General features: G+C 49.3%; 1 protein-coding gene across 6 annotated transcripts in view; it reads left to right on the forward strand.

Moving 5' to 3' along the window:
- MPI (mannose phosphate isomerase) overlaps nt 1–24,849 on the forward strand; it is an 82,310-nt gene that overhangs the window by 29,605 nt on the left and 27,856 nt on the right. The window contains exon 1 of one of the 6 annotated variants that reach the window (XM_063926382.1): nt 9,540–9,616. The exons of the other annotated variants lie outside the window; for them this stretch is intronic. The gene's annotated coding sequence lies outside the window, so the exon portion shown is untranslated. Of the gene's footprint in view, nt 1–9,539; nt 9,617–24,849 lie in introns of those variants that run through there. 6 annotated transcript variants of the gene reach the window in all.

The following is a 24,849-nucleotide window of genomic DNA, read 5'->3' on the forward strand; positions in this document are numbered from 1 at the left end:
AAACCGGTGGCCAGGCACTTCTGTGAAGCACGACATCCCTTGGCGTCTCTGAGGAGCATGGTGATTGCTAGAGTGCAGATGCCCAGGAGAGGTGGGGACCGGGCAAAATTACTACTGAAACGCGAAGCAGCGTGGATCCACAGACTGGATACAATACGACCTCGTGGCCTTAATGATGCAATACACTACAGTATTTTTCTGGAATGACAGTCCTGCTATGGCTCTATGGCTGTTTTTTTTTGTGTATATGTGTGTATGTGATTCTTTAAAGTATGCATATATGTACATATACATATATATCTTTGTTTTTTCTTTTTCTTTTTTTTTGATGTTCCTGTCGTCGGTTATAATTTTTTCTATACAATGCTCTGAAACCGAAGCTTTAAGATGTGAAATAGGATCCTACGGTGCATAGGGGGGATCCCCGGGATCCCTGACGAATCATGTTTTCTCTGACGTCCTAGTGGATGCTGGGAACTCCGTAAGGACCATGGGGAATAGACGGGCTCCGCAGGAGACTGGGCACTCTAAAAGAAAGATTAGGTACTATCTGGTGTGCACTGGCTCCTCCCTCTATGCCCCTCCTCCAGACCTCAGTTAGAATCTGTGCCCGGCTCGAGCTGGTTGCACACTAGGGGCTCTCCTGAGCTCCTAGTAAAGAAAGTATTTATTAGGTTTTTTATTTTCAGTGAGATCTGCTGGCAACAGACTCACTGCTACGAGGGACTTAGGGGAGAGAAGCGAACCTACCTGCTTGCAGCTAGCTTGGGCTTCTAGGCTACTGGACACCATTAGCTCCAGAGGGATCGAACACAGGCCCAGCCTCGGTCGTCCGGTCCCGGAGCCGCGCCGCCGTCCCCCTTGCAGAGCCAGAAGACGGAAGATTCCGAGGAGAAAATCGGCGGCTGAAGACTCCGGTCTTCATTAAGGTAGCGCACAGCACTGCAGCTGTGCGCCATTGCTCCCCATGCACACCACATACTCCGGTCACTGATGGGTGCATGGCGCTTGTGGGGGGGGGGGCGCCCTGGGCTGCAATTAGAGTACCTTAACATGGCAAAAAAACACATAATATAGTCTAATAAACTATATGTGTGTAAAAATCCCCTGCCATAATATTAATAAAAGAGCGGGATAAGCCCGCCGAGAAGGGGCGGGGCTATCTCCCTCAGCACACTGGCGCCATTTTCTCTTCACAGTTCCGCTGGAAGACAGCTCCCCAGGCTCTCCCCTGCAGTTTCCAGGCTCAAAGGGTTAAAAAGAGAGGGGGGGCACTAAATTTAGGCGCAAACTATACATGTTAAGCAGCTATAGGGAAAAATCACTTTCTGTAATAGTGTAAATCCCTAATTATATAGCGCTATGGTGTGTGCTGGCATACTCTCTGTCTCCCCAAAGGACTTTGTGGGGTCCTGTCCTCAGTCAGAGCATTCCCTGTGTGTGTGCGGTGTGTCGGTGCGGCTGTGTCGACATGTTTGATGAGGAGGCTTATGTGGAGGCGGAGCAGGTGCCGATAAATGTGATGTCACCCCCTGCGGGGTCGACACCAGGGTGGATGGATATGTGGAAGGTATTAACCGACAGTGTCAACTCCTTACATAAAAGGTTGGATGACATAACAGCTGTGGGACAGCCGGCTTCTCAGCCTGTGCCTGCCCAGGCGTCTCAAAGGCCATCAGGGGCTCAAAAACGCCCGCTACCTCAGATGGCAGACACAGATGTCGACACGGAGTCTGACTCCAGTGTCGACGACGACGAGACAAATGTACATTCCACTAAGGCTATCCGTTGCATGATTACGGCACTGAAAAATGTGTTGCACATTTCTGACATTAACCCAGGTACCACTAAAAAGGGTATTATGTTTGGGGAGAAAAAGCAACCAGTGGTTTTTCCCCCTTCAGATGAGCTAAATGAAGTGTGTGAAGAAGCGTGGGCATCCCCTGATAAAAAATTAGTGATTTCTAAAAAGTTACTAATGGCGTACCCTTTCCCGCCAGAGGACAGGGTACGTTGGGAGACATCCCCGAGGGTGGATAAAGTGCTCACATGCTTGTCAAAAAAGGTGGCACTACCGTCTCAGGATACGGCCGCCTTAAAGGAGCCTGCGGATAGAAAGCAGGAGGCTATCCTGAAGTCTGTGTATACACACTCAGGTACTATACTAAGACCTGCTATTGCTTCAGCATGGATGTGCAGTGCTGCAGCAGCGTGGTCTGATTCCCTGTCTGATAATATTGATTCCCTTGACAGGGACACTATATTGCTAACCATAGAGCACATTAAAGACATAGTCTTATACATGAGAGATGCACAGAGGGATATTTGCCGGCTGGCATCTAGAATAAATACAATGTCCATTTCTGCCAAAGAGTATTATGGACTCGGCAGTGGACAGGTGATGCGGATTCTAAAAGGCACATGGAGGTTTTGCCTTACAAGGGTAAGGAATTGTTTGGGGATGGTCTCTCGGACCTCGTTTCCACAGCGACAGCTGGGAAGTCGACATTTTTACCCCAGGTTCCCTCACAGCCAAAGAAAGCACCGTATTATCAGGTACAGTCCTTTCGGCCCCAGAAAGGCAAGCGGTTTAAAGGCGCGTCCTTTCTGCCCAGAGGCAGGGGTAGAGGGAAAAAGCTGCACCATACAGCCAGTTCCCAAGAACAGAAATCCTCCCCTGCTTCCACTAAATCCACCGCATGACGCTGGGGCTCCACTAGTGGAGCCAGGTGCGGTGGGGGCCCGTCTCCGGAACTTCAGCGACCGGTGGGTTCGCTCACGGGTGGATCCCTGGGTTCTACTATCTCAGGGATACAAGCTGGAATTCGAGACGTCTCCCCCTCGCCGTTACCTCAAATCAGCCTTGCCAGCTACTCCCCCGGACTGGGAGGTAGTGCTGGCGGCAATTCACAAGCTGTTCCTCCAGCAGGTGATAATAAAAGTTCCCCTCCTTCAACAGGGACGGGGTTACTATTCCACAATGTTTGTGGTACCGAAACCAGACGGTTCGGTGAGACCCATTCTAAATTTAAAATCCTTGAACACTTATATAAGAAGGTTCAAGTTCAAAATGGAATCGCTCAGGGCGGTTATTGCAAGCCTGGAAGAAGGGGATTACATGGTATCACTGGACATCAAGGATGCGTACCTGCATGTCCCCATTTACCCTCCTCACCAGGTGTACCTCCGTTTTGTGGTACAAGACTGCCATTACCAATTCCAGACGTTGCCGTTTGGTCTGTCCACGGCACCGAGGGTATTTACCAAGGTAATGGCCGAAATGATGATACTCCTTCGAAAGAAGGGAGTTATAATTATCCCATACTTGGACGATCTCCTTATAAAGGCGAGGTCCAGGGAGCAGTTGTTGGTCGGAGTAGCACTATCTCGGGAAGTGCTTCAACAGCACGGCTGGATTCTGAATATTCCAAAGTCGCAGCTGGTTCCTACGACGCGTCTGCTGTTCCTGGGTATGGTTCTGGACACAGAACAGAAGAAGGTGTTTCTCCCGGAGGAGAAGGCCAAGGAGTTGTCATCTCTGGTCAGAGACCTCCTGAAACCAAAACAGGTGTCGGTGCATCACTGCACGCGAGTCCTGGGAAAGATGGTAGCTTCTTACGAGGCAATTCCATTCGGCAGGTTCCATGCAAGGATCTTTCAGTGGGATCTGTTAGACAAGTGGTCCGGATCGCATCTTCAGATGCATCGGCTGATCACCCTGTCCCCGAGGGCCAGGGTGTCTCTGCTGTGGTGGCTGCAGAGTGCTCATCTTTTAGAGGGCCGCAGATTCGGCATACAGGACTGGGTCCTGGTGACCACGGATGCAAGCCTCCGAGGTTGGGGGGCAGTCACTCAGGGAAGAAACTTCCAGGGACAATGGTCGAGTCAGGAGGCTTCCTTACACAAGACCCCTGCTTCAAAACCAGCCGGTGCTGATTCAGTCAGACAACATCACGGCGGTCGCCCATGTAAATCGACAGGGCGGCACAAGAAGCAGGATGGCGATGGCAGAAGCCACAAGGATTCTCCGATGGGCGGAAAATCACGTGATAGCACTGTCAGCAGTGTTCATTCCGGGAGTGGACAACTGGGAAGCAGACTTCCTCAGCAGGCACGACCTCCACCCGGGAGAGTGGGGACTTCATCTAGAAGTCTTCCAACTGATTGTAAACCGTTGGGAAAGGCGACAGGTGGACATGATGGCGTCCCGCCTAAACAAAAAGCTAAAAAGATATTGCGCCAGGTCAAGGGACCCTCAGGCGATAGCTGTGGACGCTCTAGTGACACCGTGGGGGGTACCAGTCGGTTTTTGTGTTCCCTCCTCTTCCTCTCATACCAAAGGTGCTGAGGATAATAAGAAAGAGAGGAGTGAGAACTATACTCATCGTTCCGGATTGGCCAAGAAGGACTTGGTACCCGGAACTGCAAGTAATGATCTCAGAGGACCCTTGGCCTCTGCCTCTCAGACAGGACCTGCTACAGCAGGGGCCCTGTCTGTTCCAAGACTTACCGCTGCTGCGTTTGACGGCATGGCGGTTGAACGCCGGATCCTGATGGAAAAGGGCATTCTGGTTGAAGTCATTCCTACGCTGATAAAAGCTAGGAAAGATGTGACAGCAAAGCATTATCACCGCATATAGCGAAAATATGTTGCTTGGTGTGAGGCTATGAAGGCCCCCACAGAAGAATTTCAGCTGGGTCGTTTCCTGCACTTTCTACAGTCAGGAGTGACTATGGGCCTAAAATTGGGTTCCATTAAAGTCCAGATTTCGGCCCTGTCTATTTTCTTTCAAAAAGAACTGGCTTCACTGCCTGAAGTTCAGACGTTTGTTAAGGGAGTGCTGCATATTCAGCCCCCTTTTGTGCCCCCAATGGCACCTTGGGATCTCAACGTTGTGTTGGATTTCCTAAAATCACATTGGTTTGAGCCACTTCAGACCGTGGAATTAAAATATCTCACGTGGAAAGTGGTCATGCTTTTGGCCTTGGCTTCGGCTAGGCGGGTGTCAGAATTGGCGGCTTTGTCCTGTAAAAGCCCCTATCTGATCTTCCATATGAACAGAGCAGAATTGAGGACGCGTCCCCAATTCCTCCCTAAGGTGGTATCGGCGTTTCATTTGAACCAACCTATTGTGGTGCCTGCGGCTACTCGGGACTTGGAGGCCTCCAAGTTGCTGGACGTAGTCCGGGCCCTGAAAAGCTATGTTTCCAGGACGGTTAGAGTCAGAAAAACTGACTCGCTGTTTATCCTGCGTGCACCCAACAAGCTGGGTGCTCCTGCTTCTAAGCAGACTATTGCTCGCTGGATCTGCTCCACGATTCAACTTGCACATTCTGCGGCTGGACTGCCGCATCCTAAATCAGTAAAGGCCCATTCCAAAGAGGAAGGGGGCTCTTCTTGGGCGGCTGCCCGAGGGGTCTCTCTCGGCTTTACAACTTTGCCGAGCTGCTACTTGGTCGGGATCAAACACGTTTGCAAAATTCTACAAGTTTGATACCCTGGCTGAGGAGGACCTTGAGTTTGCTCATTCGGTGCTGCAGAGTCATCCGCACTCTCCCGCCCGTTTGGGAGCTTTGGTATAATCCCCATGGTCCTTACGGAGTTCCCAGCATCCACTAGGACGTCAGAGAAAATAAGAATTTACTCACCGGTAATTCTATTTCTCGTAGTCCGTAGTGGATGCTGGGCGCCCATCCCAAGTGCGGATTGTCTGCAATACTTGTATATAGTTATTGCCTAACTAAAGGGTTATTGTTATGAGCCATCTGTTCGTGAGGCTCAGTTGTTATTCATACTGTTAACTTGGTATAGTATCACGAGTTGTACGGTGTGATTGGTGTGGCTGGTATGAGTCTTACCCGGGATTCCAAATCCTTTCCTCATTGTGTCAGCTCTTCCGGGCACAGTTTCCCTAACTGAGGTCTGGAGGAGGGGCATAGAGGGAGGAGCCAGTGCACACTAGATAGTACCTAATCTTTCTTTTAGAGTGCCCAGTCTCCTGCGGAGCCCGTCTATTCCCCATGGTCCTTACGGAGTGCCCAGCATCCACTACGGACTACGAGAAATAGAATTACCGGTGAGTAAATTCTTATTTTTTAGTGATTTGGACGGGACCCATTATGTATGCAGGTTGGATCTAATATGGGTAAAGCTATATGATGGAATTAATAATGATACTCATTATACTGTAGGTTATTCTCCCCTAAAATGCACTTACTCCCTTTGCAGCCTTAGCAGGAGATGTGTGTATATATTCATACTCTTTCTATATATTTACAATTCGATCAAGCTGACCTAATATCATAGTGTGTTGCCAATAGTACACTAGTAATGCAATATAAATGTATGCACCCTTAAGATGCACCGTTTGTATGGCTAGGGGCTCTTTGCGTCCCACGGACCGGATACTCGGTCTATGGTGGAACGCATCTAGGCTTGATGTATTTGTTGCTAGGCAGCGCTATGTAGCGCCGATCACGTGACCCGAGGCTACGCTATGACAATGTCCTGTATGTTAATATGGAAGTTGCGTTCCACGGACCGGAAGTACGGCTGGTGGTGGAACGCACGCCGTGTACATTAACTTTCACTGGATAAATATTTGTTGGCTGCAATAGTGGGTAAGTGAATGACTGCCAAGAAAGGGGTAGAACAAAATATAGTGACCTCTTGGTTTTAATATGTGTTTTCTATATGTTTATTGTATGTAACTGTTTGTTATGTGGGGTGTGGGGAGTTGCTTTGATTAATTGGAGGGAGGGACCTATATGGGTATATAGGTAACACTAGTTCATTGCACTGGTATCTTGACAAAGGTCAGAATTGTGACCGAAACGTCGACATAATACTATATGCTGATGGTCTGAATAAATTGCCTTGATCTACTTGAAGACTGGTGAGTGCTCCCTGATTTTGGAAATATATTGGAGTGAGATCTCTCTCTCATTGGAAGCCACCCCAGCACTTTCTTCATATGCAAACGTGAGTGTGGACCCTCTATGCCTATATATATATATATATATATATATATATATATATATATATATATATATAAATAATAACTTTTTGTCAGGAACAGCAGGGTCCCTAGTGACGTTAATGCGTTCTTAATGTGTATGAAACATGTACTGAATGCTGTATATTATTTTGTGGATCTAATCAGGAAACATTACGGTCGACAGAAGAACAGTATTCGTGTCGATATCCGGGAGTAGTAACTGGGCAAAATAACCATTTTTGCGACCCCAAGGGATCTGAGGGAAATATATTCTATGAATATGACACCCTCCATAAATATTACTACGTCTGTATCTGGGCCACAGTTTTATGCAACCTTACTATACATATATACATATAGGTATAGCCCTTTCTTTTTTTCTTTTTCTTTTTTTTAGTCAGATATTGGTGGTGCCGACAGGGTCACCCACACACTTCTGTGTCCCCATATAGTTTTCTCTTGGGAAAAACATCTACCGACATGTTGACTTTTTTTCTTCATGTACCATGTACCATCAGGAGTCAGCGGTGCCGACAGGGTCACTCCCACAGCCGTTTGTGGCAGAGCACTCAGCCTCAGACATGCGGACACACGTGTAGAAAACACCCACCGACATTACACTGGCTATAAGGGAAGGACCCCAGTAAATTCTGTCAGGGAACACAGAAGGAGTTTACCAGCTCACCACCCAGCGCTCAATCCCTTATATATTGTGCTTTACTTATCTTGCACCAATCAACTGTGCCCCCCCTCGTTTTTCACCCTGTTATGTACAGTAGTGTTTTGGAAGGACCAGTGTCTCTGTGGAGAGAAAATGGCGCTGATATGAGCTGTGAGGGCTAAGCCCTGCCCCCTCAATGGCGCACTGCAGCCCCGCTATTTCTTTAATATATTTATACTGGCAGGGGTTGGATATAATGCCTAGGCACTCATATTAGTGTTTGCCAGTCTTTATTTGGGGATTTATATGCTGCCCAGGGCGCCCCCTGCGCCCTGCACCCTACAGTGCCGCTGTGTGTGGGAGAATGGCGCACAGCGCGCCCGCTGTACTGTAACTAAAAAGCCGTCACTGAAGTCTTATCTTCTTCTACTCATCTGTCTTCTGGCTCTGCAAGGGGGGCGACGGCGGACTCTGGGAGTGAACCCCTAGGCGTACCTAGTGTTCCAAACCCTCAGGAGCTAATGGTGTCCTGTAGCCAAGAAGCAGAGCCTTTAAACTCATCAGAAGTAGGTCTGACTTCTCTCCCCTAAGTCCCACGATGCAGGGAGACTGTTGCCAGCAGTTCTCCCTGAAAATAACAAACCTAACATAAGTCTTTTCCGAGAAACTCCGTAGAGCTCCTCAGTGTGCATCCAGTCTGCCTGGGCACAGATCTAAACTGGGGGAGGGGCGTGGAGGGAGGAGCCAGGTCACACCATTTGAAAGTCTTGAAGTGCCCATGTCTCCTGCGGATCCCGTCTATACCCCATGGTTCTTGAAGTGCCCCCAGCATCCTCTAGGACGTATGAGAAAATGATTTGTATTCAATCCCTGCAGTGAGATATATTGCCTTAAGGGCCGTACTGACGGGGAGATTTCCCCAGAGATGTGTGCTGAGCGGTCTAGCACACATCTCTCCCCCGCTCAGCACAGAGAAATCTAGTTAGATTGCTTAGAAATGATCTGAACATCACTCCGTGTGTACCCCCCTTTACAATGACTGCAGAAGTCATTCAGCATGGATTCCTCTTTACAAAAAGATATAGAGTATTCATTTCTTCCTTCAAGAGTTTTATCATGTACTGATCTTGTACAGCAGATAATCTTTGATGCCTATTGTTACATTGTTGCTGTGTGTATCACTCCATTCACAATGCAACAATACAGATACACCTGCATATTTATACTTGTAATCTTTTTGTTCCTTGTCTCTTGTATCAGTTGGTTAAGTATCAGAGGGTAATATCAGTAAATGTCCCATCAGGGACTATATATTTCAATTATCAAAGTTCTGTTAAGCATAAATCACAGATATGTAAACTTCCATGGTGTATGCAAATTAAGTATACATTTATAAACACTTGATATGATATAGACAGTGCAATGCTCCTGTGTGGTAATGCCTCTACAGTATTAAAGAAAGTGCAGCATACTGTACATCATTTTTCAATAGTTGTATAGAGTGTGCAGTCCCAAAGCCGTTACGTATCCATATGACAGATGGTTAAATACATATTTCGTTGGCAGGTCCGAAACAGATATTAAGTGCAATATTCATCGTTATGTAACAATAAATGAAATCCACCTATATTCTTACTCCTAAAGTGCATAACTGTTTAATTTTGTCATTTAATTTCAGCAGTGGGTACCCATATCTGAGAGGTGGCCACGGGATATGTGAAGTGAAAATAAAATTCCTTTCTTCACTGCAGCAATATACATTGCTCACCTCTCCTTGCCATATTGAAAAAAATGCCTGGTACACGTGTTTAAAAAAAATATTTGCAGCACTCGAGAAAAAGTGAGGGTAACCGTTCTAAATATTGAGGAGCTAAAGAGACAGCACAGCATAAGACGCACTCATCGCCATTTGCTTCCCATCATTATTCGTGGAGCGGGAGATGGGTGAGAGTGGGAGGTGAGTGCCATGCTGATAGAGGAACAGCTACAGTGCGTCTCCGTATCCCTTTAATCAGTGTTAGGTGGACCCTGATACACGAGGCATTACAATAAGTGGGGGACCACCACAGATCTGCTTTTTGAGTCACGTGTTATTTTTCTGTTTTAAGAGGAAAAGATAAAAAGATAAAAAATTATGTTTTAATGTAAACAATCATAACAAAATAACAAATACATATAACAAAAGAGTGCTCCAAAAAAAGGAATCACCTTTGTGGCAAATGCCAAAAACTTGACACTAGTGGAGTGAGCAAGTATACCTATCAATGAAGCTAAAATTTGATTCTAAACTCACTAGGCTCACTGTACATAATTTGTTTGTGTGCTGTGTAATACACTATAGGGACAAAAGTATTCGGACACATGACTATTACACCGACAGGTACTGTAATGACATTTCTCTGACGTCCTAGTGGATGCTGGGGACTCCAAAAGAACCATGGGGAATAGCGGGCTCCGCAGGAGACTGGGCACTCTAAAGAAAGATTCAGTACTATCTGGTGTGCACTGGCTCCTCCCTCTATGCCCCTCCTCCAGACCTCAGTTAGAATCTGTGCCCGGACAGAGCTGGGTGCTTTTAGTGAGCTCTCCTGAGCTTGCTAATAAGAAAGTATTTTAGTTAGGTATTTTATTTTCAGAGAGCTTCTGCTGGCAACAGACTCTCTGCTACGAGGGACTGAGGGGAGAGAAGCAAACCTACTAACTGCGGCTAGGTAGCGCTTCTTAGGCTACTGGACACCATTAGCTCCAGAGGGATCGAACACAGGACCTGACCTTGTCGTCCGTTCCCGGAGCCGCGCCGCCGTCCCCCTCGCAGAGCCAGAAGGCAGAAGCGGAGAAGACATCGAAATCGGCGGCAGAAGACTCCTGTCTTCACATGAGGTAGCGCACAGCACTGCAGCTGTGCGCCATTGCGCCCACACTAACCCACACACTCCGGTCACTGTAGGGTGCAGGGCGCAGGGGGGAGCGCCCTGGGCAGCAATTGTTACCTCCTGGTGAATGCTGCATATAGACAGTGGCACACTGTTATATGTATGAGCCCCCGCCATTTATTTTACAAGAAATCGCGGGACAGAAGTCTGCCGCTGAGGGGGCCTTCTTCCTCAGCACTCCCCAGCGCCATTTTCTCTCCACAGCTCCGCTGAGAGGAAGCTCCCCAGGCTCTCCCCTGCAGAATCACGGTAGAAGGGTAAAAAGATAGGGGGGGCACATAAATTTAGGCGCATAAATCATAATACAGCAGCTACTGGGTAAACACTAAGTTACTGTGTAATCCCTGGGTTACATAGCGCTGGGGTGTGTGCTGGCAAACTCTCTCTCTGTCTCTCCAAAAGGCCTTGTGGGGGTCTTTTCCTCATTTAGAGCTTCCCCTGTGTGTGTGGTGTGTCGGTACGTGTGTGTCGACATGTTTGACGAAGAGGGCTATGTGGAGGCAGAGCAAGTGCAGTTGACTGACACGCCGACGGTGCCGACACCTGATTGGATGGATATGTGGAAGGTGTTAAATGATGTAAACTCCTTACATAAAAGGTTGGATAAAGCTGATACCTCGGACCAGTCAGGGTCTCAACCCGTGCCTGATCCTACAGCGCAGAGGCCCTCAGGGTCTCAAAAGCGCCCACTATCCAAAATGGTTTACACAGATGTCGACATGGATTCTGACTCCAGTGTCGACGACGATGATGCAAAATTGCAACCAAAAATGACAAAAGCTATACGTTACATGATTATAGCGATGAAGGATATTTTACACACATCAGAGGTAAACCCTGTCCCTGACAAGAGGGTTTGTATGTATGGGAAGAAAAAGCAAGAGGTGACTTTTCCCCCTTCACATGAGTTAAATGAGTTATGTGAAAGAGCGTGGGATTCCCCAGATAAGAAAGTCCAGATTTCCAAAAGGTTACTTATGGCATACCCTTTCCCGCCAGAGGACAGGGTGCGCTGGGAATCCTCTCCTAGGGTAGATAAAGCTCTGACACGCTTATCTAAGAAGGTGGCCCTGCCGTCGCAGGATACGGCCATCCTAAAGGATCCTGCAGATAGAAAGCAGGAAAGTATCCTGAAATCTGTTTATACACATTCAGGGACTCTACTGAGGCCGGCAATTGCGTCGGCGTGGATGTGTAGTGCTGTAGCAGCGTGGACAGATAATCTGTCTGAGGAAATGGATACCTTAGACAGGGATACCATTATGCTGACCCTGGGGCATATAAAAGACACCGTCCTATATATGAGGGATGCCCAGAGGGACATTTGCCTACTGGGCTCTAGAATTAATGCAATGTCAATTTCTGCCAGGAGGGTCCTGTGGACTCGGCAGTGGACAGGTGATGCCGACTCCAAAAAACACATGGAGGTGTTACCTTACAAGGGTGAGGAATTGTTTGGGGACGGTCTCTCGGACCTGGTTTCCACAGCTACTGCTGGGAAGTCAAACTTTTTGCCATATATTCCCTCACAACCGAAGAAAGCACCGTATTACCAAATGCAGTCCTTTCGCGCACAAAGAAGCAAGAAGGTCAGAGGTGCTTCCTTTCTTGCTAGAGGCAGGGGCAGAGGAAAAAAGCTGCACCTTACAGCTAGTTCCCAGGAACAGAAGTCCTCCCCGGCTTCCACTAAATCCACCGCATGACGCTGGGGCTCCACGGGTGGAGCCAGGAGCGGTGGGGGCGCGTCACCGATATTTCAGCCACCAGTGGGTTCGCTCACAGGTGGATCCCTGGGCTATACAGATTGTGTCTCAGGGATACAAGCTGGAATTCGAGGTGATGCCCCCTCAACGTTACCTAAAATCGGCCCTGCCAGCTTCCCCCATAGAAAGGGAAGTAGTGGTAGCGGCAATTCACAAGCTATTTCTCCAGCAGGTGGTGGTAAAGGTTCCCCTTCCTCAACAGGGGAAGGGATACTATTCCACAATGTTTGTGGTACCGAAACCGGACGGTTCGGTCAGACCTATATTAAATTTAAAGTCCCTGAACAGTTATCTAAAAAGATTCAAGTTCAAAATGGAATCGCTCAGAGCGGTCATTGCAAGCCTGGAAGAGGGGGATTTTATGGTGTCTTTTGGACATCAAGGATGCTTACTTGCATGTCCCCATTTATCCGCCTCATCAGGAGTACCTCAGATTTGTGGTACAGGACTGTCATTACCAATTACAGACGTTGCCGTTTGGTCTGTCCACGGCACCGTGAATATTTACCAAGGTAATGGCAGAAATGATGGTGATCCTGAGAAAGCAAGGAGTCACAGTTATCCCATACTGGGGCGATCTCCTCATAAAGGCGAGGTCGAGGGAGCAGTTGCAGATCAGCGTAGCGCACTCACAGGAAGTGTTGCAACAGCATGGCTGGATTCTGAATATCCCAAAGTCGCAGCTGATTCCTACGACGCGTCTGCCCTTTCTGGGCATGATTCTGGACACAGACCAGAAGAAGGTGTTTCTCCCGACGGAGAAGGCTCAAGAGCTTGTGACTCTAGTCAGAGACCTCTTAAAACCGAAACAGGTGACGGTGCATCACTGCACGCAAGTCCTGGGAAAGATGTTGGCATCGTACAAAGCCATTCCCTTCGGCAGGTTCCATGCGAGGATCTTTCAATGGGATCTGTTGGACAAATGGTCCGGATCGCATCTTCAGATGCATCGGCTGATCACCCTGTCCCCCAGGGCCAGGGTGTCTCTTCTGTGGTGGCTACAGAGTGCTCACCTTCTCGAGGGCCGCAGATTCGGCATACAGGACTGGGTCCTGGTGACCACGGATGCGAGCCTCCGAGGGTGGGGGGGGGGGGGGGCAGTCACTCAGGGAAGAAACTTCCAAGGGTTGTGGTCAAGTCAGGAAACTTGTCTGTACATAAATATCCTGGAACTAAGGGCCATATTCAACGCCCTGAGTCAAGCGGAGCCCCTGCTTCGCAACCAACCGGTGCTGATTCAGTCAGACAACATCACCGCGGTGGCTCATGTAAACCGCCAGGGCGGCACAAGAAGCAGAGTGGCGATGGCGGAGGCCACCAGGATTCTTCGGTGGGCGGAGAATCACGTACAAGCACTGTCAGCAGTGTTCATTCCGGGGGTGGACAACTGGGAAGCAGACTTCCTCAGCAGGCACGACCTCCACCCGGGAGAGTGGGGACTTCATCACGAAGTCTTCATTCAGATTACAAATCGATGGGAACTGCCACAGGTAGACATGATGGCGTCCCGTCTCAACAAAAAGCTGCAACGGTATTGCGCCAGGTCAGGAGACCCTCAGGCGATAGCTGTGGACGCCCTGGTAACACCGTGGGTGTTCCAGTCGGTCTATGTGTTCCCTCCTCTTCCTCTCATACCCAAGGTACTGAGAATCGTAAGAAGAAGAGGAGTGAGAACAATACTCATTGTTCCGGATTGGCCAAGAAGACCTTGGTACCCGGAATTGCAAGAAATACTCACAGAGGACCCATGCCTGTTCAAGACTTACCGCGGCTGCGTTTGGCGGCACGGCGGTTGAACGCCGGATCCTAGCGGAAAAAGGCATTCCGGAGGAAGTTATTCCTACGCTGATAAAGGCTAGGAAGGACGTGACAGCAAAACATTATCACCGCATATGGCGAAAATATGTTGCTTGGTGTGAGGCCAGGAAGGCCCCTACAGAGGAATTCCAACTGGGCAGATTTCTGCACTTTCTACAGTCTGGAGTGACTATGAGCTTGAAGTAGGGATCCATAAAGGTCCAGATTTCGGCCCTGTCCATTTTCTTTCAAAAAGAACTGGCGTCTCTTCCTGAAGTTCAGACGTTTGTTAAGTAAGTGCTACATATTCAGCCCCCTTTTGTGCCACCAGTGGCACCTTGGGATCTCAACGTGGTGTTGGGTTTTCTAAAATCCCACTGGTTTGAACCACTTAAGACCGTGGAGCTAAAGTATCTCACGTGGTAGGTGGTCATGCTGTTGGCATTGGCTTCGGCTAGGCGTGTGTCAGAATTGGCGGCTTTGTCATGTAAAAGCCCCTATCTGGTTTTTCATATGGACAGGGCAGAATTGCGGACTCGTCCCCAATTTCTGCCAAAGGTGGTGTCATCTTTTTATTTGAACCAACCTATTGTAGTGCCTTCGGCTACTCGTGACTTGGAGGATTCCAGGTTACTATATGTAGTCAGGGCTTTGAAGATTTATGTAGCCCGAACGGCTGGAGTCAGGAAAACTGACTCGCTGTTTATCCTATATGCCCCCAACAAGTTGGGTGCTCCTACTTCAAAGCAAACCGTTGCCCGCTGGATCTGTGACACGATTCAGGGGGCCCATTCTGCGGCTGGATTGCCGCATCCAAAATCAGTGAAAGCCCATTTCACAAGGAAGGTGGGCTCTTCTTGGGCGGCTGCCCGAGGGGTCTCGGCATTACAGCTTTGCCGAGCTGCTACTTGGTCGGGTTCAAACACATTTGCAAAATTCTACAAGTTTGATACCCTGGCTGAGGAGGATCTTGAGTTTGCCCATTCGGTGCTGCAGAGTCATCCGCACTCTCCCGCCCGTTTGGTAGCTTTGGTATAATCCCCATGGTCCTTACGGAGTCCCCAGCATCCACTAGGACGTCAGAGAAAATAAGATTTTACTTACCGGTAAATCTATTTCTCGTAGTCCGTAGTGGATGCTGGGCGCCCGTCCCAAGTGCGGACTTTCTGCAATACGTGTACATAGTTATTGCTTAATAATGGGTTATGTTATGTTGGCATCCATTGTTGATGCCCTGTTGTTGTTCATACTGTTGACTGGATAAGTGTATCACAAGTTATACGGTGTGATTGGTGTGGCTGGTATGAGTCTTACCCGAGATTCCAAAATCCTTTCCTTATAATGTCTGCTCTTCCGGGCACAGTTTCCTTAACTGAGGTCTGGAGGAGGGGCATAGAGGGAGGATCCAGTGCACACCAGATAGTACTGAATCTTTCTTTAGAGTGCCCAGTCTCCTGCGGAGCCCGCTATTCCCCATGGTCCTTACGGAGTCCCCAGCATCCACTACGGACTACGAGAAATAGATTTACCGGTAAGTAAAATCTTATTTTTGCGAAAAGGGATTGTGAATCCACACTAGCCAAACACAATAATTTATCAATAATTTTTATTGTATAATGCTCAATATCCAAACTGTTGACGTCAATGAAAAACAGTATCTGATTGGTGGTGCTCCCAATTATTTTGTAGACGCGACTACATTCTCACTTTTTAACTGTAATGACATTGTATTCAAATACATATATTTTCTCTTACGTCCTAGAGGATGCTGGGGACTCCGTAAGGACCATGGGGTATAGACGGGCTCCGCATGAGACATGGGCACTCCAAAGACTTTAGAATGGGTGTGCACTGGCTCCTCCCTCTGTGCCCCTCCTCCAGACCTCAGTTAGGTCCTGTGCCCAGAGGAGACTGGGTGCAATGCAGGGGAGCTCTACTGAGTTTCTCTGTAAAATATTTTTTGTTAGGTTTTTTATTTTTAGGGAGCACTGCTGGCAACAGGCTCCCTGCATCGTGGGACTGAGGAGAGAGAAGCAGACCTACTTAAGTGATAGGCTCTGCTTCTTAAGGGGGGTACTCACGGAGCGATATTCTAAGCAATCTGACTAGATTGCTTAGAATATCGGCAGGATCGCTCCGTGTGTAGCCCCCTCGGCGATAGCGATGCGCGGCCCCGCACATCGCTATCGCCGCTGCTAGATTGGCCTGCATGCAGGCCAATCTAGCGGGTCGCTCACTTCACCCGCTGGGTGAAGTGAGCGGCCCCCCCCGTCTCCCCCCGCACGCTCAGCACAGATCGCGCTGTGCTGAGCGGCAGGAGAGATGTGTGCTGAGCGGTTCGCTCAGCACGCATCTCTCCTTGATCGGCCCGTGAGTACTGGGCTTAAGGCTACTGGACACCATTAGCTCCAGAGGGTCGGAATGCAGGTCTCACCCTCGCCGCCGTCCTCCTCACAGAGCCGTAAGATAGAAGCCGGGTGAGTATTAAGAAGAAAAGAAGACTTTACAGGCGGCAGAAAACTTCAGATCTTCACTGAGGTAACGCTGCGCGCCATTGCTCCCACACAGACACACACAGCGAGCACTGTAAGAGTGCAGGGCGGGCGCCCTGGGCAGCAATAAAAACCTCTAGGGACACTGGCATGTACAGTAGATACTGCAGAGACAGTATATTAATAAAACCCCGGCAGTATAAATAATTTGAGCGGGGCCGAAGCCCGCCGGTGAGGGGGCGGGGCTTGGTCCTCCAGCACTAACCGGCGCCATTTTCTCCACAGCACACTGCAGAGAAGCTGGCTCCCCGGACTCTCCCCTGCTGAACAAGGTTATAGAGGGCAAAAAAGAGGTGGGGGGGGGTGCACATTTTATTGGTGCAGTGAGTGTATTTATATAAAAAGCGCTAAATACTAACTGGGATTTTATTCCAGTGACCGGTGGCGCTGGGTGTGTGCTGGCATACTCTCTCTCTGTCTCTCCAAAGGGCCTTATTGGGGGACTGTCTCCATATAGATATCCCTGAGTGTGTGGGAGTGTCGGTACATCTGTGTCGGCATGTCTGAAGCGGAAGGCTCATCTAAGGAGGAGGTGGAGCAGATGATTGTGGTGTCTCCGTCGGCAACGCCGACACCTGATTGGTTAGATATGTAGAATGTTTTAAATGCAAATGTGGCTTTATTACATAAGAGATTGGACAAAGCAGAGTCCAGGGATAACACAGGGAGTCAATCAATGGCTTTGACTGTGTCACAGAGCCCTTCAGGGTCTCAGAAACGTCCACTGTCCCAAATAGCAGACACTGATACCGACACGGATTCTGACTCCAGTGTCGACTACGATGATGCGAGGTTACACCAAAGGGTGGCCAAAAGTATTCATTATATGATTATTGCAATAAAAGATGTTTTACATATCACAGATGACCCCTCTGTCTCTGACACGAGGGTATGCATGTTTAAGGAAAAGAAACCTGAGGTAACCTTTCCCCCATCTCATGAGCTGAACGCGTTATTTGAAAAAGCTTGGGAAACTCCAGACCAAAAACTGCAGATTCCCAAGAGGATTCTTATGGTGTATCCTTTCCCTGCACAGGACAGGATAAGGTGGGAATCCTCGCCCAGGGTGGACAAGTCTTTAACGCGCTTGTCCAAGAAGGTGGCGCTACCGTCTCCAGACACGGCGGCCCTCAAGGATCCTGCTGATCGCAGACAGGAAACTACCTTAAAATCAATTTATTCACATACGGTGCTTTACTCAGACCGGCAATAGCATCGGCTTGGGTTTGTAGTGCTGTAGCAGCTTGGACAGATACCTTGTCAGCTGATATTGATTCCCTAGATAGGGATACCATTTTATTGACCTTAGGTCACTTTAAAGACGCAGTCTTATATATGAGAGACGCTCAGAGAGACGTTGAGCTACTAGGTTCAAGAGCGAACGCCATGGCGATTTCTGCTAGGCGAGCCCTGTGGACCCGCCAATGGACGGGTGATGCCGACTCAAAGAGGCATTTGGAAGTTTTGCCTTACAAGAGTGAGGTTTTATTTGGGGAAGGTCTCGCGGACCTCGTTTCCACAGCTACCGCGGGTAAATCTACTTTTTTGCCTTATGTTCCCCCACAGCAAAAGAAAATGCCACAATATCAGATGCAGTCCTTTCGGTCGCATAAGTCCAGGAGAGGTCGGGGCTCTTCCTTCCTCGCCAGAGGTAAGGGTAGAGGGGAAAAAATGCCTGCTACGGCTAGTTCCCAGGAGCAGAAGTCCTCCCCGGCTTCTACTAAATCCACCGCATGAAGCTGGGGCTCCACTGAGGGAGTCCGCGCCGGTGGGGGCACGTCTTCGACTCTTCAGCCACGTCTGGGTTCAGTCAGACGTGGATCATTGGGCAATGGAAATTGTATCCCAAGGCTACAAGCTGGAATTCAAAGACGTGCCTCCTCGCCGATTTTTCAAATCGGCTTTACCAGCTTCTCCCCCAGAGAGGGAGATACAGTGATCGCGCTGAGACCAAAAAAAAGTGGGTCCCAGGGACCCCTCACTTTTAAAAATTGGGGTCCTACTTGTCCTTTTCTGGGTCCCATCGGAATGAAGGTTTTAATTAGTCTTATTAATGATTCAAACATAAAAACACAAACTTGGTTTGGACACTACAAAAGGGGTGCAAAGGGGAGGATGGGGTGACGATGCTGCTGGGCTGTGTAGCATACAGGACACCCCGCACTTTAGATGTAATTAGACATTTTGGTGACCTTGTGGCAGAAAGAGAATTGGTTCGCCCGCACTGAGACTGAAAACTGTGACAGTGCGCGCCGAAGGCGCGCTGGAATTTTTTAGGGGCGTAGCTTCGTGGGGAAGGGGCGTGGTCACATAATAGTACCAATGCACATTATTCCACACTGTAGTGCCGCTTATACACATTGCACCAGGTAGAACCTCCTATACACACTGAGCCAAGGGGAGCACGTTATTCACATTGCACCACACATTGCACCAGGTAGAGCACGTTATACACATTGCGCCACACATTGCACCAGGTAGAGCACGTTATACACATTGCGCCACACATTGCACCAGGTAGAGCACGTTATACACATTGCGCCACACATTGCACCAGGTAGAGCACGTTATACACATTGCGCCACACATTGCACCAGGTAGAGCACGTTATACACATTGCGCCACACATTGCACCAGGTAGAGCACGTTATACACATTGCGCCAGGTATAGCACGTTATTCACATTGCACCAGGCAGAGCACGTTATTCACATTGCGCCAGGCAGAGCACGTTATTCACATTGCGCCAGGCAGAGCACTTAACAATTATATGATTAAAAAACAGGACAACATTATTAAATAATACATTTTCTATATGTAATGGCTTTATGGTGCCGCTATAATAGAGCCCCAGACTGGATTTAGACACTACAAAAGTGTTGTGGGGGAGGGAGGGTGACAATGCTGCTGGGCTGTTATCATATCGGAAGTATGCATTCAGGATCCTGGCTGTCGGGATCCCAGCAGCCGTAATACCGATGCCGGAATCCTGACAGCAGCCACAATACCAACACTGGCATCCAGAGGTGATCAGGATCCCGGCAACGATATCCTGACAGTCAGGATCCTGAAGGGAAGTATGCACTGCCGCCACTGGTTTAGCGTGCGGGTGGGAAGGGGGGGGGGGGGGTTAGGATATGGTGTTGGGGAGGGTTAGGCTGCAGAGGGGGGGGGGGGTATAAGTGTTAGGCACTAAGGGGGTGGGTTAGGTTTAGGCTGCGGGAAACGGAGGGTTAGGGGTGGGAGGTTAGGGTACCCTCTGCACTCGTCACTCTTGTCGGCTTTGCTGCGATCGGGATGCTGGTGTCGGTATACTAAATGCCAACATCCTGACGATGACTTCGGACACTTGGTACAACCACTGGATTTGAGTCATGCTGCCTGTAATTTATGTGCTGACTGATCAACTTCAGTGACACTCACTGTGCTGGCTGCCTTTACAGTAACCAGCGGCAACCAGCAGTAACCAACAGCAACCAGCAGTAACCAACAAAGGCAGCCAGCACAGTGAGTGTCACTGAAGTTGATCAGTCAGCACATAAATTACAGGCAGCATGACTCGAATCCAGTGGTTGTATCAAGGGTCCTGTATGCTGCAGAGACCAGCAGCACTGTCACCCTCTCGCCTCACCCCCACTCCATACCACAAAAATGTTGCGTTTAACACCTGTTTGCAGGCGCCATGCAGCCCCCATCTCCGCCATCCCACCGATATGAACAGCCCCCCTGCCGCCACCGTAAGTCCAGCTCACCCCTCCGCACAGCAAGCACAGTCCCCGGTCACCGGCGTTCAACATCCCCGCAGCACAGTGTGTAGCGCGCCGCAGAGCCGTCCTCACTGTCTGTCCGGCTCCCGTGAAGCTCCAGCGGGTGATCGGCGGGGGGGGGCGTCCTCACTCTGTCCGGCTCCGTGAAGCTCCAGCGGGTGATCGGCGGGGGGGGGCGTCCTCACTCTGTCCGGCTCCTTGAAGCTCCAGCGGGTGATCGGCGGGGGGGGGGGGGGCGTCCTCACTCTGTCCGGCTCCCTTGAGGCTCCAGCGGGTGATCGGGGGGGGGGGGGGGGAGGCGGGCCGCACCGCCACAAGAGGACTTATAGAAAACCAGCTTCAGCGGAGCATCTTGCCCCCGGTGTGATGTGTGTGCGCGGTGTAGGGGGCGGGGCCTTCTGGGTGCATGCGGATAGAGAGATGCGGCGGCGATTGGATGAGGAGGCGCGGCGGTGATTGGATGGAAAGACAGAGTCTCCTATTGGTGCAGTGATACACAGCGCGTCCTATGGGACCCGCTCATTTTTTAAAACCGGGTACGTCTCTTCCTGTAGCGCGTAAAAACGCGCTATAGCGCGTATTTTGCGATCACTGAGATAGTTTTAGCTGCAATTCAAAAGCTATGTCAACAGCAAGTGATTATCAAGGTTCCCCTAATGCAACAGGGGAAAGGGTACTATTCAACCCTATTTGTGGTCACGAAACCGGATGGCTCGGTCAGACCCATTCTAAATTTAAAATCCCTAAACCTGTACTTGAAAAAGTTCAAGTTCAAGATGGAATCGCTCAGGGCAGTTATCTCCAGCCTGGAAGGGGGGGATTTTATGGTGTCACTAGACATAAAGGATGCATACCTTCATGTCCCCATATATCCTCCTCATCAGGCGTACCTGAGATTCGCTGTACAGGACTGTCATTACCAGTTTCAGACGTTGCCGTTTGGGCTTTCCATGGCCCCGAAGGTTTTCACCAAGGTAATGGCGGAATTGCTGGTGCTCCTGCGCAGGCAGGGAGTCACAATTATCCCGTACTTGGACGATCTCCTGATAAAAGCGAGATCAAAAGAACAGTTGCAGAAAAGCGTGTCGCTCTCCCTGAGAGTGCTGCAGCAGCATGGCTGGATTTTAAATCTACCAAAGTCACAGTTGGTTCCAACGACTCGGCTATCTTTCTTAGGCATGATTCTGGACACAGAACTAAAGAGGGTTTTTCTCCCGATGGAAAAAGCCCAGGAACTCCAGAACATGGTCAGAGACCTGTTAAAACCGAAAAGAGTGTCAGTCCATCAATGCACTCGAGTACTGGGAAAAATGGTGGCGACCTACGAGGCCATCCCCTTCGGTAGGTTTCATGCGAGGACATTTCAGTGGGACCTTCTGGCCAAGTGGTCCGGGTCCCATCTTCAAATTCATCAGAAAATAAGCCTGTCCCCCAGGGCCAGGGTGTCTCTCCGGTGGTGCCTGCAGAGTGCTCACCTTCTAGAGGGTCGCAGGTTCGGCATTCAAGACTGGGTTCTGGTGAGCACGGACGCGAGCCTCCGAGGATGGGGAGCAGTCACACAAGGAAGAAATTTTCAGGTACTATGGTCAAGCCAGGAGGCTTGTCTACATATCAACATACTGGAATTGAGGGCCATATACAACGGCCTACGACAAGCGGAGAATCTTCTTCGCGACCTACCGGTTCTGATTCAATCAGACAACGTCACAGCTGTGGCTCATGTAAACCGCCAAGGCGGGACAAGGAGCAGAGTGGCAATGGCGGAAGCCACCAGGATTCTTCGTTGGGCGGAAAATCACGTAAGCGCTCTGTCAGCGGTCTTCATTCCGGGAGTGGACAACTGGGAAGCAGATTTCCTCAGCAGACACGATCTCCATCCAGGAGAGTGGGGACTTCATCAAGAAGTTTTTGCAGAGCTAACAAGTCTTTGGGGACTTCCTCAAATAGACATGATGGCGTCGCGCCTCAACAAGAAACTTCGGAGGTATTGTGCCAGGTCAAGGGACCCTTAGGCAGTAGCGGTAGACGCCCTGGTGACACTATGGGTTTTTCAGTCGGTCTATGTGTTCCCTCCTCTTCCTCTCATCATAAAAATATTGAGAATCGTAAGACGAAAAAGAGTGCAGACAATACTCATTGTTCCAGATTGGCCTCGAAGGGCCTGGTATTCAGATCTTCAGGAGATGCTCACAGAAGATCCATGGCCTCTTCCTCTCAGGGAGGACCTGTTGCAGCAGGGGCCCTGCGTGTTCCAAGACTTACCGCGGTTACGTTTGACGGCATGGCGGTTGAACACCGAATCCTAGCTGGGAAAGGTATTCCGGAGAAAGTCATCCCTACTCTGATAAAGGCTAGGAAGGAGGTGACGGCGAAACATTATCACCGTATCTGGAGGAAGTATGTATCTTGGTGTGAAGCCAAGAATGCTCCTACGGAAGATTTCCACCTGGGCCGTTTTCTCCACTTTCTACAGACAGGAGTGGATATGGGCCTGAAGTTAGGCTCCATTAAGGTACAGATTTCGGCCCTATCTATATTCTTTCAGAAGGAATTGGCTTCTCTCCGAGAAGTCCAGACTTTTGTAAAGGGAGTGCTACACATCCAGCCTTAACATGGTGTTACAGTTCCTAAAATCTCACTGGTTGAATTAAAATTTCTCACTTGGAAGGTGTTCATGTTGTTGGCCCTGGCATCTGCAAGGCGGGTGTCCGAATTGGCGGCTTTGTCTCACAAAAGCCCCTATTTGATTTTCCATGTGGACAGAGCAGAGTTGAGGACTCGTCCTCAATTTTTGCCTACGGTGGTTTCATCGTTTCATATGAACCAACCTATAGTGGTGCATGTGGCTACGGGAGACTTGGAGGATTCCAAGTCCCTGGATGTAGTCAGGGCCTTAAAAATGTATGTAGCCAGGACGGCTCGGGTTAGGAAAACAGAGGCACTGTTTGTCCTGTATGCAGCCAACAAAGTTGGCGCCCCTGCTTCTAAGCAGACTATTGCTCGCTGGATCTGTCACACGATTCACCGGACTCATTCTACGGCTGGATTGCCGTTACCAAATTCTGTAAAGGCCCATTCCACTAGGAAGGTGGGCTCTTCTTGGGCAGCTGCCCGAGGCGTCTCGGCATTACAGCTTTGCCGAGCAGCTACTTGGTCAGGTTCAAACACACTTGCAAAATTCTACAAGTTTGATACCCTGGCTGATGAGGACCTCATGTTTGCTCAATCGGTGCTGCAGAGTCATCCACACTCTCCCGCCCGGTTTGGAGCTTTGGTATAATCCCCATGGTCCTTACGGAGTCCCCAGCATCCTCTAGGACGTAAGAGAAAATAAGATTTTAAACCTACCGGTAAATCTTTTTTTCTCCTAGTCCGTAGAGGATGCTGGGCGCCCGTCCCAGTGCGGACATATTTCTGCAAGACTTGTATATAGTTGTTGCTTACATAAGGGTTATGTTACAGTTAAGATCAGTTTTTGGCTGATGCTGTTTTGTTCATACTGTTTACTGGTGGCGTGTATTCCATGTTATACGGTGTGGATGATGTGGGCTGGTATGAGTCTTGCCCTTAGATTAACAAAAATCCTTTCCTCGTACTGTCCGTCTCCTCTGGGCACAGTTTCTCTAACTGAGGTCTGGAGGAGGGGCATAGAGGGAGGAGCCAGTGCACACCCATTCTAAAGTCTTTAGAGTGCCCATATCTCCTGCGGAGCCCGTCTATACCCCATGGTCCTTACGGAGTCCCCAGCATCCTCTACGGACTAGGAGAAAAAGATTTACCGGTAGGTTTAAAATCTTATTTTAATATGGAATTGGTCCCCCTTTTGCAGCTATAACAGCTTCCATTCTTTTTGAAAGGCTTTCCACAAGATTTTGGAGTGTTTCTGTGGGAATTTATGCACATTTATTCTGTAAAGCATTTATGAGGTCAGGAGCGGTCATGTTGGATGAGAAGGCCTGGCTCGCAATCTCCATTCCAGTTCATTCCAAATGTGCTTGATGGGGTTGAGGTCAGGGCTCTGTGTGGGCCAATCAAGTTCTTCCACACCAAACACCTTAAACCATGTCTTTATAGTCCATACTTTGTGCACTGGGGCACTGTCATGTTTAGGTAGAAAAGGGCCTTCCTCAAACTGTTACCACAAAGTTGGAGGCATAGCATTTGGTATACTGAAGCACTAAGATTGCCCTTTATTGAGATAAGGGGCTTAGCTCAAACCCTGAAAAACACCCTTCTGCCATTATCCCTCCTCCACCAAACTTCACAGTTGGCATAATGCATTCAGGCAGGTAACGTTCTCCTGGCATCCGCCAAACCCATATTTGCTCATCTGATTGCAAAGCAGAGAAGCGAGATTTGTCACTCAACAGCAGGCCCAG

Source organism: Pseudophryne corroboree, chromosome 6 (genome assembly GCF_028390025.1).
Source record: "Pseudophryne corroboree isolate aPseCor3 chromosome 6, aPseCor3.hap2, whole genome shotgun sequence".
Classification (NCBI taxonomy): Eukaryota; Metazoa; Chordata; class Amphibia; order Anura; family Myobatrachidae; genus Pseudophryne; species Pseudophryne corroboree.